Source organism: Tribolium madens, unplaced genomic scaffold (genome assembly GCF_015345945.1).
Source record: "Tribolium madens isolate multiple individuals breed KSU strain unplaced genomic scaffold, Tmad_KSU_1.1 Scaffold_91;HRSCAF=231;Tcas5.2_LG7, whole genome shotgun sequence".
NCBI classification, from domain to species: Eukaryota; Metazoa; Arthropoda; class Insecta; order Coleoptera; family Tenebrionidae; genus Tribolium; species Tribolium madens.
The window spans coordinates 12,213,014-12,228,207 of record NW_025401063.1 but is presented as its reverse complement, the minus strand read 5'-3'; the positions used below and the strand labels follow the sequence as shown (position 1 = coordinate 12,228,207).

The window sequence follows — 15,194 nt, the reverse complement described above, 5'->3', positions numbered from 1 at the left end:
TCTCGCAGTGACAAAAGCACTTTTCGCTACTCTTTCTGAACACATGCATCAAAATGATTGATGAGTAATTGAAACGTGACCAATTAATCATTTCCTCTCCGAGCTTTAAATGATCCTGCAATGAAATCGAGTTAATCCGTAGCGCCGAGAAAGCGCACAATTTGGTGGCAAATTTTTCAAAGCACAAAGCTCCACGTTTGCGGAGGCGCATGTGCAGGCCGGGCGCTATCTTATGAATGGAAAATGGAGGCAAAGCTTTAGTGCTACTCGCGCAAGCAGGGAAGTCAATCAAGTCAATTGAACCTGCGGTACAACGCGCCAGTGAAGATTCGATGCAAATTTTTACCGCGTTTTGAATTAAAACCGTAAATTCGTAACTTGTAAACTTGAGTGTTAGTGGATGTTTAAATCGAAAGTTTTCAACAAAAGTGAACTTTGTTGAAAGGTTTGTTTTAATATTTTCTGTAACGAAAAAAGCAAATGTGTTGCACTTTGAAGTAAGGATAATCACCAAAAGTAGAATAACTGTAATTAGAATTGTCAATTTAATTTGCTTAAATGTTTAGCGGTTTACAAATGAAATAGGTTCAAGGTAAGATTAGAACTCTTGTCAAAATTTGGTTAGCAACTTAAATGTCTTAGTTTATTCATATATGATAATCTGAAGAAGTTAACATTGATTTCAGAATGTTAGGTTCATGTCGTATCAGTACCAAAACGACAATAATAGATCTATTCCACTACAACAATTTTATGTAAACAACTTGCGATAAAAAATTTGCAATTTTAATTTTTGCATATTGTATTGGGTATGTATTAACTGTACAAAATTTGCGCTGTTATTATAATCAATTTGTTTAATTTTAATATAAATGCTGTGGCTTTTACTATAATATTTACTATAACTAGTATTTATTTGCAAAAATGAGAGCAAATTCTAACTGTATTTTCACTTTATGGTTTGAACTATGAATAAATAAACAAATAATGTGGGTGTTAGAATCCTTGACCAGGTAATCCAATGCAAGATTTTGTTATGCACTAAACTTTTGTCGACGATTTTTATCTACTTCGATACGATACGATGCAGGGTATTTTAAATCATTTATAATAAAGACCTTAACCGTTTTCAGGCGCAGCCCAAGATACCTACATTCTCACAGGCAACTTGACTTTTGTATGTTTGAAAAATTTAGATCATTAATTTTAAATCAAAGGAATTCTGTTGTTAAATTTGATAGTGTCGTCAATTCTACTTTTTTATTCCCTTGAATAACTACACTTGGTTGCAAAAAAATCGGAAAATGTCAAAGCATAAAAATGTCAGATTTTTATATTTATCCATAATTTGAACATGGCTTAATTCTAAAAGGTTAAGTTAGAACTGACACTACTGACAGTTAATCTGTAGTACTCACTACTCATTGGGTTTTCACGTAAGTAGGTACTCAACTATTTTTAAATAATTGATTATCTCGATTTGTGTTTGATGCGGCATTGCAAAAAAAATATTTCAATGCGACAGATGACAAATTGACAACTAAATTGACAAAGGCAAAATCTGTTTCAATCTAAAGAAAATTCTATTTTCCGTTTTTATTGCAACCAACTGTAGGTACTTAAATGACAAAAAAACTGACATGATCTTTATAGGATATCTTTATATTTATACGTATGGCTACAAAAATTCTCTGGCTGAATTTATACCGTCAAAGGTATGTACATACACCGTAAGACGCCAATTTATAAAAACTGTCAAGGCTATCATAGGTATCTAGTATGTTCATAAATTTCAAACAGTACATGAATTAACGTTTTGTGTTATTTGAGAATGTATTTTGAGTTCCGTCTGAAAATCGGTCAGGATCGTTATTATTAAATACAGGTTATCTGCCAATCTGATGTTTCTGACAAATCTGTTCAACTTACTTTGATTTCTAATTAAAAAAAAACAGTACATAATTTAATAGTTAGTTTACTGTTAGTTGGAAAATGTGTGAACTGTTAATTTCTCAAGAGAAATACTTTAGTTATTTGCAAATTGTTCGCTTGAAGAATCCAGACTCTACACTTAATCTCATTTTTATGTTTAGCATTCGCTTTAATATGAGAATTATGATAACACTTATATGTTACAAAATTGATACAATTGATGCATCAGGCTTCCAAATTAGGCAATATTTTTTTGTTTCTATTTAATATGCAATTAAAATTTTTACTTTCATACTTCTCATTAAACATGCATTTCCTTAACATTTAACATCTTCCTCCTAGTTTCAAGTTTCGCAACTAACTTTTACACCCATCATTATTCGTGCAAACATTCCAATTTCAGCAGTAACATCCATTGTTAATAATTCGGTTTGTTACATTTTGGTACACTTCCACACATTCTCTATTACTTTTAATATGTACATTTTTTCTTAAATAGACCGACAAAATTTTATCACAGCTTCCCAAGGATAAAAGAAGACAAACTGTACCTTTTTTACCTTTATATGTTTTAAGGGCAAAACCCCCTTGATCCGTGCCATTTACGGCGTTTATGAAATGTTGCATGATCAAGTACATTTTTATCAAGTTAATACCATGGTTTCTACTACCTATGCTAATACTATTTACGAACACATTTACGAACCTGTATATACAGGGTGAGTCTTAACTTATACGCATAATATTTAAGTGGTATTTATTTATTGATATTCGACAAAAATAAAAAACTTTTTTTTTTGTACTCAATGTTAAAGAGTGCTTTTATCAACCAATTCCAGTAGATAGTCTAGTGAAATAAAGTAATTTTTATCTACTCCACTTTGACCAGTGTTTTCAACAGCCAGACAGACACAAGAAATTCTGGTAGGTGAGTACAAAATAAAATGAAGTATTATACACGACGATAAAGATTGTTTATCTACTCGTGGAAAAAATCCACTCGTGACTTCGTCACTCGTAAACTTATTCTTTTCACTCATAGATAAACAATTTATTTATCGCCTTGTATTATAATTATAAATAACTATTATTTAACTTATTTTTTATTTTTTTTACTTATTATTGATCATAACCTTTTATTCTCTAAATTTATGCGTAAGTTAAGACTCACCCTGTATATCGCAAGCTCATAACATTTAGGCGAGTTTGTCCGCTTTTACAGATGTTACTTGAATTCATTTTACCATCAAAACAACGTAACTTTCCAAGAATATGTGTATTACTTCCTTATTTCTAAAAAACAAAAATTTATAAAATGTTTCAAGCCTCCAAGTTATCAAACGGAAGCAGTGCAGGTAGCGAATGATACTATACATTTTTTGTAGCTCATATTCAAATTGAAGTGAGAAAAATATAACATGAGAGATTTGTGGATTTATTTTGTTGTATTTTATAGTATGTATATAGTAATACCGTGCGATCAAAAAAAATAAATGAATTAGAGTAGACGTCGATTAAATTATACCTACAGTTGGCAAAACTTTTTTTCCGAAATTGCCGCAAAACTATTTTTAGAGGTTAGATTATGTCATGACAGTTTATAATTGACAGTTTACTTCAGTGGGTCCATTGTTAACAGATTTTTTGTTTCAATAGTGCCATTTCGTTCCCAAAGCGCAAAATAACGAGCCACCGTACAAAACCACGAAACGGGAAAAAAATTGTTTAATGAAACTTAATTATTTTTTTAATTACGAATTGGCACTAATATGTAGGTATGCCTATAAACAAGTTAAAGCTTTGTTTGTTAAATTAATTTAAAAAAAATTCTTTGTGTCAGACGTATTATTTTAATGAATTATGTAAATTTTTAACGTAAGTATAAAGGTTATAAAAATATAAGTAATTAAGTAGTAGTAAATTAAGACGGCTAAAATTTAAATTCATAAACACAATATTTGCAAATATTTATAATGTTAACATGTGGATAAAAATTATTTAAATAAGTATGTAGTAACAAAATGCTTGTATGGAATTCACTCTGACAAATCTGCTGTCGCTTCGTTTGGCAATCCATTTTGCTTTGTTCTAAAATCGGCTTAAACACACGAAAATGGAATTGGGTTTAAACATTCTTATTCCACCTGAAATTAAAATTGATTTGAGGTTTTGTGAAAGATTCATTTGTATTTCTAATTAAAAGTGCATCCGGAACCTTTACTTCGAATTACGGAAGCTTTTCCGGGCTCTTTGTCAGATGAATGATGCATCCAAGCGTCTTCACACGTTCGCTATTTGTATTTGCTCACGTCGGAACGTGCTTTGCAATTTGTAAACACGTTACCAGTAATCAAATTTTATCCCGAGTATCATTGTTAAAATTTACCGTCCGAAACAATTATGTAAATTTTTGGTAAGATGAGTCCAGGCAGAAGAGCACCTTTTTCAATTTGATAGTAGCGGAATACTCGTAGGAATATACAGGGTGATTCTTAAATAGACCGACAAAATTTTATCCTTGGTAGTATCAAATGAGAACATGCTGGAAAAAATATTTAAAAAATTCTTTGTTTAACTGTTCCCAAATAACATTTATTTAAATGATTTTCGAAGTAAAGCGTACGCCACTGATGTGCTCGTAAATAGTACTAGCACAGGTAGTGGAAACCATGGTATTAATTTGATAAAAATGTACTTGATTATTGCAACAATTCATAAACGCCGTAAGTGGCACGGATTAAGGGGGTTTTGCCCCTAAAAGATATAAACCTAAAAATTGTACAGTTTGCCTCCATTTATCATTGTGAAGCTGTGATAAAATTTTGTCGGTCTATTTAAGAATCACCCTGTATACACGTAAGTACTTGCAAAACTAGTTTCAAAAACGTTAGGTTGCTATTTTGGGCAAACTCGTTTTTACTCTTTTTATAGAATGTAAGGTTAAGTGCTGTGCTCCATGTTACTGTCACGAGATTTGTATTAATACAGCTATTAAAGAAAGACCACTCCTATCAGTATCTAGTCAAAAATTCAAGTTGTTTAACTTACAGAATATTATTTATTCTAACATGTGTTGACCACATTCCTGCTTGTCTTGGATGAATATTGTTACATATAATTTACAAGAGGCCCCGGGTATAAATCATATTTTAATTGTAGGGTATAGTTTACGGAAATTGGAGTCGGGAGGCCACACTGTTCAACCGATTTTCACAGTTTTAATCTCATTATTATTACATCTTTCTAAGATTTTATAGTCCAACGGAAAATCAACACTGATCTCATAAAACGTTACTCCTATCTAAATCTACATATTCAGTTTGAACACTCAATAACACTCAAAACACAAATGCAAAGTTTGCTTGTACACAAGGTGATCGACGAATTTTAATTTTTAAACATTATGTAAGTTAATTGCAACAACAAATAGCATGTTTATAAAAAACAAAAGATCATGTAGAAGTAAAAAATATTAGCATCTTTATTTCTTCTAAACAACTAATTAAGAAACTAGATTAATGTCGTCTCCAAGAATACTCTTACTTATGTCATTTTTTTTTCTTATTTCAACATTTATTTATGTTGAGAATATTTGCTCGTATGGCCATTTCCGTTGAACTTGATGTTCCGAATTTAAATCACAAGAAAATTCACTTCTTTTTTCTTTGTTCTTTCGCTGACGACCGATGATTTCTGCAAATGTGAATTTTCCTTCACTTAGAATGACATACATATACACAACTAAGATTGGCTCCAACATTTGCTACACCTAAATCTAAGAAATTAAATTTTTATATTTTGAAATATTTTCATGGCTCAACCCAAATTATCTTTGGAGAATTCAGTAATATATTTATACAGGGTTATTCATAAATATGAAGCAATATTTGAACCTCAAAAATGACCTATAAAATGATGTTAATTTAAAATAATAACTCGTGTCCTATCTCTACTGATAAGAATTTTACAGCCCTCGGAATGTGGGTATGGAAATTTGATTTTTTTGTAATAACTTTGGAACGATTTGACCAAATATTATAAAATTTGGAACATTTCCCTGTGACAACATACCCTTTAAACTGGTAATCACGAAAACCGGATACATCCACTCAATTTCCGGTTCCAGCAGTTGCAGGTCACATTTTCTGTGTTTTTCCATTTTTTTGCTCTCTTAACACCAATTTTTTATTGTCCAAATCGATAGAGTAATCAATTTCGATTAAAAAACGCATAACCTTTAATACCCCTAAAATAGACCGTTTCAAAGATATTTTAATTTAAGCTGAGGACTGCACAACGCTGAAACCAAAAAGTAGGGATTTTGAATGGATGATGTCCACGGTTACAAATGACCATGGTCTCACTAATCGCTGTCAGGCATCTGTCAACTTTGACATTGGACGATTATTAGACAATTAATCGAAAATATTTAATAAAAGAGTTTACCTCAGATTCCAAACATAACTTAGAATAAATCCAAATGGATCTCGTAGCATTTAATTCATAAAAAATTCACAAAAATTTATTGTCAAAGTTAACAGATGCCTGGCAGGGATTTATGTGACCATGATCATTGGTTGCCGTGGATACCATTTATTCAAAATCCCTATTTTTTGATTTCAGCGTTGTGCAGTCCTCAGTTTAAATTAAAATATCTTTGAAACGGTCCATTTTAGGGGTATTAAAGGTTATGCGTTTTTTAATCGAAATTGATTACTCTATCGATTTGGGCAATAAAAAATTGGTGTTAAGAGAGCAAAAAAATGGAAAAACACAGAAAATGTGACCTGCAACTGCTGGAACCGGAAATTGAGTGGATGTATCCGGTTTTCGTGATTACCAGTTTAAAGGGTATGTTGTCACAGGGAAATGTTCTAAATTTTATAATATTTGGTCAAATCGTTCCAAAGTTATTACAAAAAAATCAATCATACCCACATTCCGAGGGCTGTAAAATTCTTATCAGTAGACATAGGACACGAGTTATTATTTAAATTAACATCATTTTATAGGTCATTTTTGAGGTTCAAATATTGCTTCATATTTATGAATAACCCTGTATGTACCTTCTGTCAAAACTTTCAATAATTTATTAATTTCTTTGTAGACGAACTTGTGTCTAAATTTGTGTTATTTGCGTATTATTACCTAAAATATAATTTTGCACCTGAATCAGGGCTTACTTATTTTACGTATTGTCTGAAAGAAAAATCAAATTTTAGAGCGTCTTGATATAAAATCTTTGTTATAATCCAAAGCACTATGAAGACAAGAAACTACAATAAAGTTACACTCCAGATTCTCAACAATTTCTCGTTGAACTGCTTATTCGAGTTTTTTAAGTAAAATATTGGAAGTGATTTAACATTAAACTTCAATAAAATCTAATTACATATTCTACGTCATTTCTACGTTTATTATTCTAGTGAATGGAACAAAGACTGGTAGAAGAATCAAAGAGAATTCTGAGGTAGGGCAATTTATTGCGCTATTTGTAGGTACTTTAGAAAAGATTTTACGAAGTATACATCTTTTATTAAACTAATAATTGAATCCAATTAATTTTCCGTTTGACAAACTGGTGAATTGTCGCTGTGGATAAAATTGCATCCCGTATCAGGACTAGTAACTACGATGTCATCTTTTAATATATTTTTCCCAATATTTCAGAAACCATCGTGGATAAAATTACAAAATTTGGTACAACTGGTAACCTTTATACACCCAAATGAATTTAAAGAAAAAATGTCGAAATATTTTTACTCAGGGGCGTCCTAAACTGGGGGGTTTGTGTAAAAAGTACCGTAACTATTTTGGCGGTTGGTTTTTGCCCCTTTCAGTCACAAAATTCTAAATTTCATAGTTTTTCAAAAAAAAGAGGTATCTTGCGTTTTTTCGATAAAACTTACCGTTTTTGAGTAAAATCAGTTTACAGTCTTTCTTACAGACCATAAAGAGGATAGAAATTAAAAATTAAATTTGTTTAAGACGCCAGTGTTTAAAAATTTCGGCAATTGATCTTTGAATTCGTTCAGGTGTTTAAAAGTTATCAGCCGTACCAACTTTTGTAATTTTATCTATTCTACAATAGTGGGAAAACCCCATTAAAAAACGCATTATTTTCAGGGGGTGTAGCTCGCTTACATAGCACTTTTTGATACATGTTCATAGGAAACTTTTGTCTTAAAATTGAACCTGTTTAAGTTTTTAACAATAAAAACGGAACAGCCTGTATATATCCTTAGTTACTAACCTAAATTACAAATGAAAATTTGAGAAAGTATCTTGTTTGGTACGCAAACATTATCGTTAGTTTTTTGTTAAGTATATTCAAATACCTAACCTAAGACTTACCTTATACAGGGTGCGCCAGAACTCGCGCCCCAGAGAAAAATGTCAAATGCCGGCGGCAATAGGTCGCCAAAAAGTGCAGCCGAAGAAGTAATTTTTGCTTGCATAAGAAAGTTATTAGACTCTTAAATCCACCAATCCCAGAAGGGCACCTCAAGGTGTGATTGAAAAATTATATCCGTTGCTAGGTTACGAAAATAATACCAATTTACCAGAATTTTCAATAAATAGCTGGTCTACTGGAATTTTTAGTTTGACATTTATTAATTTTCGTGATGTGGGTGACATAACCTGCTAGTTTCCAGTATTTTTCTCACTGAAGAGGCTGTACACGAGTATAATGAGACAGAATCGTTAATTATTATCAACAATTATCAAAAATTATTTTGAAACATTCTGGAAATTCCTGATGAACTGACTTCTCTAAAACTTCTTCACAGGTATTGTTCCTTCTCAACTTTTTCTTCGATCTGATACAGATTAACCAACCGATAAATGAATTTTAGAACTTGAAAACTAGTGCATTATCCTTATGAAACAAAGAAGCAAGTAAGAGTGAGAGACCAGAAAAACATGAAGAAGTACGCAAGTTTCTTTATTTACTTTAATGCAAAATTAACAGAAAAGTGTACTTTTTAGAAAGGGAGACACTTATGTTGAAATTAGTTGATATTATTGACAAACCACATCATTTCTTAAAAGACCAGCCCACAAATTCACCGAAAATCGTTGCTGAAATGCCCTCGGAATTAAAACATTTGGATTTTACTTTCCGGCAGCAAAAATGCAAATTTTTCGTACTAAATACAAACATCGCAACATTCTTCTGGATTTTTTAATGAAAAAGCAGTCAAGGGGTTATAGTAAGTTCATGTGAGTGGAAGAAAACAACAATAAATTTTGAGGTTAGAATTTCTCTCCTGGGCAAAAATGCCTAAATACGAGAGTAAAACTACAATTTTAATATTAAAATTAGTAACCTGTTTTATTTAAACACAATTTCTTATAAAAAGTACATCTTTCTGTTAATTTTGCATTAAAGTAGATAAAGAAACTTGCGTAGGTACTTCATGTTTTTCTGGTCTCTCACTTGCTTCTTTGTTTCATAAGAATAATGCACTAGTTTTCAAGCTCTACAATTCAAACATCGGTTTGTTAATCTGTATCAGATCGAAGAAAAAGTTGAGAAGGAACAATAGGTACCTGTGAAGAAGTTTTAGAGAAGTCGGTTCATCAGGAATTTCCAGAATGTTTCAAAATAATTTTTGATAATTGTTGATAATAATTAACGATTCTGTCTCATTATACTCGTGTACTACCTCTTCAGCGAGAAAAATACTGAAACTAGCAGGTTATGTCACCCACATCACGAAAATTAATAAATGTCAAACGCAAAATTACAGTAGACCAGCTATTTTTTTAAATTCTGGGCAAATTGGTATTATTTTCGTAACCTAGCAACGGATATAATTTTTCAACCACACCTTGAGTTGCCCTTCTGGGATTGGTGGATTTAAGAGTCTAATAACTTTCTTTTTCAAGCAAAAATTACTTCTATGGTTGCACTTTTTGGCGACCTATTGCCCCCGGCATTTGACATTTTTCTCTGGGGCGCGAGTTCTGGCGCACCTATATATATCGGGAGTCTCTTCACATTTTTTTCCTTCTCTTCTTTAAGTAAGTCAAGTTTACTATCGTAATGACACGGCCGCAACGAAAGTATAGTTGCCATGAGGATATACCGTGTTTACAACTTAGAATCGTGTTACAGTTCGGGTGGACAAAAACTTATTAAAGAATCAAACCCATAAAAGATTGTAAACAACGTATATCTTTCTTTCGACTTTATTCTAATAGTTTCGTGGTCTGGAAAAATGTGAAGTTTTTATAAATATTTTGTTAAAATCCACCTTGAATGTTAAATTACAATTTAGTAGCCACTGTGGCGATAGAAAAGTTCCAAGCTATAGAAATAATAAAAATGTAATATTTTGTTATTTGTTTTGTGCAATGTATAATGCTTTTTTAAATAATTATTTTACTTATCTAATAAGAAAACACTATTTTCTTTGTTGTCTTAATGTTTTTACTGTCCTTTTTTGGGCTACTTTTTCGACGTATTTTTAAATTCTACAATTTGGCCTCTAATTCATTGCATTCCAAAAGGGAAAACCATACAGTTTTATATCAAAAACTCAGCTTCATAAATAGAGTAAAATTAATTTTTCCAACACTAATTTCTTAATATACCTACTGTTTCTATGTTGCTTACCTCTTATGTTGCTTTTTTTATAAAATACGTCGTCAATCACAACATATTTTATACGTACCTAAAAGACTTGTATTGGCATTTTATCAATTTTGACATTATTTTGATAAATTTTTTATATAGCAATTTTTGAATTTAGCAAAATTTCTGATCCAATATTGGAAAAAATTTTGAAGACAATACAAGTTTTACAGTTTAAAAGTTTCGGTCTCTCTAACGGTTGCTTGAATTTAAACTACGACCTCGATTTTTAAACAACTATAAAATTCTTCTTGTCTTAATAGCTATTTAATGTAAGTATAGTTTCTTATTTCGAATAGAAGAGGTCATAAAAATTATTCAACGGGTTTAAGTATATAGTTTTTTATTATTTTGCCACTGATGAATACAAACTAAAAATTTGTAGTAAAAAAACAACGAAATAGTTTTTCTTGTAGATTTTCATGTAGATTTTCGTTCAATCATTAATCAAGTTAAGTGACTTTACAGACCCTTGTTCTATTTATGTCAAGTTTAATCCACTTTACAGGAAGTGTCCTTTATTTATTCTGGATCTAATTCGCGTATAAACATTGTTATTTACATACACCACTTTACTTTCTACATTTTTAATTCCATGTCTAGCATTATTTTGTAAAAAAACCTGTTGGCAAAAACAGTTCAACTATTGGACATTGTTCACTGCAACAATGAACCAAAATTGCGGTTGTTTAGTATGTGGGTTAAAAATAAAATATAACGGTTGTTTCTTAATTTCCAAGATTCCAAGTTTTTCAGAAAATGCGGTTAAAGTAGAAATTCGTGTTTTGAAGTTTTATTTTAAACACAATAAAATATACAGTATGTCCCCGGATTGAGTTTACATGAAGGAAAAGAAAATATCTTACATTTTTTGCTCGTTTCTATTAAGCAAAAAATGTTTTTCTTTTGCAGTTTTGGCGTAAAATCCAGATATTTTTTTTTCCTCTTGTAAACCCAATCCGGGGACATCCGTACTGTATATTAAGAATAATTGTGCAACAAAAGTAGAAATAAGGTAGATGCTTAGTGAGTTTTTGGGAAAATTTCACGTCGACGTCGATTTAATTAACATTGATAAAATTATCAAAAATTTATTGTAACAATCACATATGCACGTGTAATTATTTTTTTCTACTTTGCATTTGAGCTAAGGCTATAGAACGATACCCTTTTGTACTAAACAAAATCAATGCTATAAAAATTATACTAAAAAGAGGGTTATTTAATTTTATAATGTTGACTACCTGTATCTGACACTGTGTATCTGTTCTGTCGAACAGGCTGTGTCAATCGGCACCTGACGTAAGTGCATAAATTAAACAAAAGAACCAAATACACAATTTTTGCTGTGCTTGGTTTAATTAATTGTTGCAAAGAAAAAAATTCCAAAATTAACATAGCAGTGCCTACTTATACCTTTAGATCTAAAATAAAAAAATATTTCCCTACTGTTATTTTTAAGATTCCACCCATTTGCATTAAGGAACAAGTATGAAGACCGCATGCGCGGCGAGAGAAATAACTCCATTCATTTAATTAAATTTGAAATTGGATACACTAACTTGGTTTTCAATCTAAAATTGCTATTGGACTATTTCTTTTTTGCGGTTAAAATTTGGGCGGAGTTTACGCATGCGGTCTTTATGAAAAATTAGATGGAATGGGTCCATTTTTCCGAGATCTCACAATAATAAAGTATTAATAAATTTGAGAGAATTAATTGTGGTTTATAGTTCTATCTTCGTACACACAAGACATAATTATGCAGTTAGTTTATTAGTACCTACAAGTAATTTTGAAAAATAATTTTTTGCATAGTGATTTTGAAAGTTGAATTTTCATCACAATTAATAGAAATTATATACATATATTATATAATTTTTAATTATATATTATATTATTAATAGAAAGTTATACTTTTTTAAACGAATTATTTAGTTACATTTTTATAGTTTTTTTTACTTACAAAACTTTATTGCCAGAGCAACTAAGGCTATACAGGAAAGTTCAAAATTACAATAATATTTGATATTTTACAATTTGATGTTAAATCAATGGTGGTAATTTTTTTAGCTGTTCCCAACTATTTAAGAGTAGACCATAATCTATCCCGTTTACTTGATGAGATTCGCGAATTTGAGTTAAAGCTGGACAGACTTGTAAAAAATGAGGGATTGTCAGATCCGATTCTAGACAGTATGCAGTTTGGTTTGGTCTCACGGTTTAGAAGCCAGGAGAGCTAGGTGTTTGATACTGGCGATTTGATAAGGATTTTGAGATCAGAGATGGTGCTCTAGTCAGTTGTAATCAACGTTGTATCCATTCCAGCTAATTTCGCTAATTTGTCGGCATTTTCATTCCCTGTTATCCCTACATGTGAAGGCGTGTATATGACGATCAGATTTTTGTTCTCCCTGGAAACTTTTAGACGCTCTTCGGCTATTTTTTGCACCAATGTGTTGCTGGAGTACATGTTCTTCAAAGCTAAGAGGCCACTTAGAGAGTCTGTGCATATAATAAAGTTAGGAGATTCCATTTTCTTTATAAGTTTAACCGCTTCTAGGATAGCGGATAATTCTGCACAGAAGATGCTACAATGTGCTGGTAATTTAATCTTGAGTTGTTGACTTGTACTGTATACTGCTGCACTCAAATTGTCGGTAGTCTTGGAGCCGTCGGTATGTATGTGTATGTGTTGTTGGATTTGTTTCTTCCTTATTGTAAGTGGCCAGATCAAGGAGTATTTTTGGGGATGAGATGGTCCAGGATGGGACAGGTAATTCTGGTTTATAGAGTGATGTGGGAAAATGTAATGAATGTTTTTGGAGGCACAAAGAGACACGTTCGGATATTGTCATTTTGGAGAATATTGAATGGTTGGATGTAATGTGTTTGGGGGTGTAGCAAGCAATAATTCAGGTGGGAGGGTTTGGTTAGAATCTGCGCGGTATAATTTAGTGTTAATTGCTCTAGTCTATGTTGTAAGGGTAATTCGTGACATATAACATATAGGCTGGCAATAAGTGTAGTACGGAAAGCACCGATGACAACTCTTAGAGCAGTTCTTTGTAGAACTTCAATGGGTTGTCGTATGGTTTTGCTGCATGCTCCATATGCTACAATTCCATATTCAATTTTTGATTTGATAAGGCTTCTGTATAAGCTTAAAAGAACCTTTGTGTCTGCTCCCCACACTTGATGAGCTAAAACTCGTAGTAAATCAATATTTTTTTGGCAGGACGAACTTATGTAAGAAATGTGCTCTCTCCAAGAGAGTTTGGAATCGAGTATAACTCCCAAAAATCGAGTAGAGGAAACGCTTTCAATTTTTTGGTTGTACAGCTTCAGTGTTGACTTATATTCTAGTAATCTTTTACAAAACAAAATACATTTAGTTTTTTCAGATGAGAAGTGAAATTCTGTTTTATAAGACCAGATTTCTAGCTTTGTTTGTAGCTCTTCTTCTAATGATGCAGGCTCTCTGCCTGTTGCGAAAATGATTAGGTCATCGGCATATATTGTAGAGGAAATTGGAAATGTAAAATATGGTGGCTTACTGAGTTTAAAGCAATGAGAAAGAGGGTGGGGCTGAGTACTGATCCTTGTGGACATTCGTTTTGTAGTATTCTTTCGCTGGATATTTGCCCGTTCGCTTTGACTTTGAATGTTCGGTATTTTTATAGTTATTTCTATAGTTTCTATAGAGTTCGTTACAACGAACTCGCGATACATTACGATTTGATTGTCAAATTGATATCTTTTTGGTCTTTGGGGTTCTTGGGGTTATCACGTCAGGAAAATTGTGCGTGAATTGCTGTTTGTTGGCAATGTGCATTACTTTAGGCTTTTATTTTCTTCATCCTTCAAAATTGACACAGAGCTTGGTAAATAAAACCACCGACTATTTAAACCTAAATCAGCTTATTTACGTAAATATTTAACATTAAAAGACGCCTAATTTACTTTACTTAATTACTTAATTAAGTAAGTATTTAACATTAATAGACGCTTAATTTAATAACTATCGATCCTAGATCTTTAACAGAAACATTAAATCGTATCATTGAAAATAATGGTGTTTTTATTCGTCACGGGGTTGCGGGTCCATGGAAACATAATGTCAGTTGTACATACATAACTCGCTGGAAGAAAGTGTCTAACGCACTGTGGGGCTTCTGCACTTGGCTAACGCCTCGTGCATAACCCCACTTGTGCGTTTTTTGTCACCTTCTCTGCTCGTTATGTAATATACTATAAAATGTTTTGTTGCAGTAATCATCGAGCAGTCGTCATTTAATAAAGATCGATTAGCCTATTTTGTAACAATGAATTTGTTGTACGTTTTACTTGGAAAGGTTACATTGAAGGTGATTTTCATTAATTTTAAATATGTAGCTATGATAATGTTATCAAAAAAAATTGTAAATATTTTTTTAATTGTTTCGCTATACACTTTCTGCTTTTAACTGGAATTGAAATTTCAAGGATCGGTGAAACCTGAAAATCTTGAAAGTCGTAACAATTAATTAGTTTTTGTAGAATTAAATATGGCATTTTCACCTTGCAGTAACACTTACTAATTACATTTGGCTCGTATCATCAAAAAGCATATTTGGATAAA

The 15,194-nt window shown here is 31.6% G+C and overlaps 1 protein-coding gene across 2 annotated transcripts in view; it reads left to right on the top strand.

Moving 5' to 3' along the window:
- The first annotated feature begins 291 nt into the window (after positions 1–291).
- The window catches only part of LOC123010617 (mesotocin receptor-like), a 72,979-nt gene continuing 58,076 nt past the window's right edge, over positions 292–15,194 (top strand). For both annotated transcript variants that reach the window (XM_044407649.1, XM_044407647.1), the window contains exon 1: positions 292–445. The gene's annotated coding sequence lies outside the window, so the exon portion shown is untranslated. The remainder of the gene's footprint in view (positions 446–15,194) is intronic.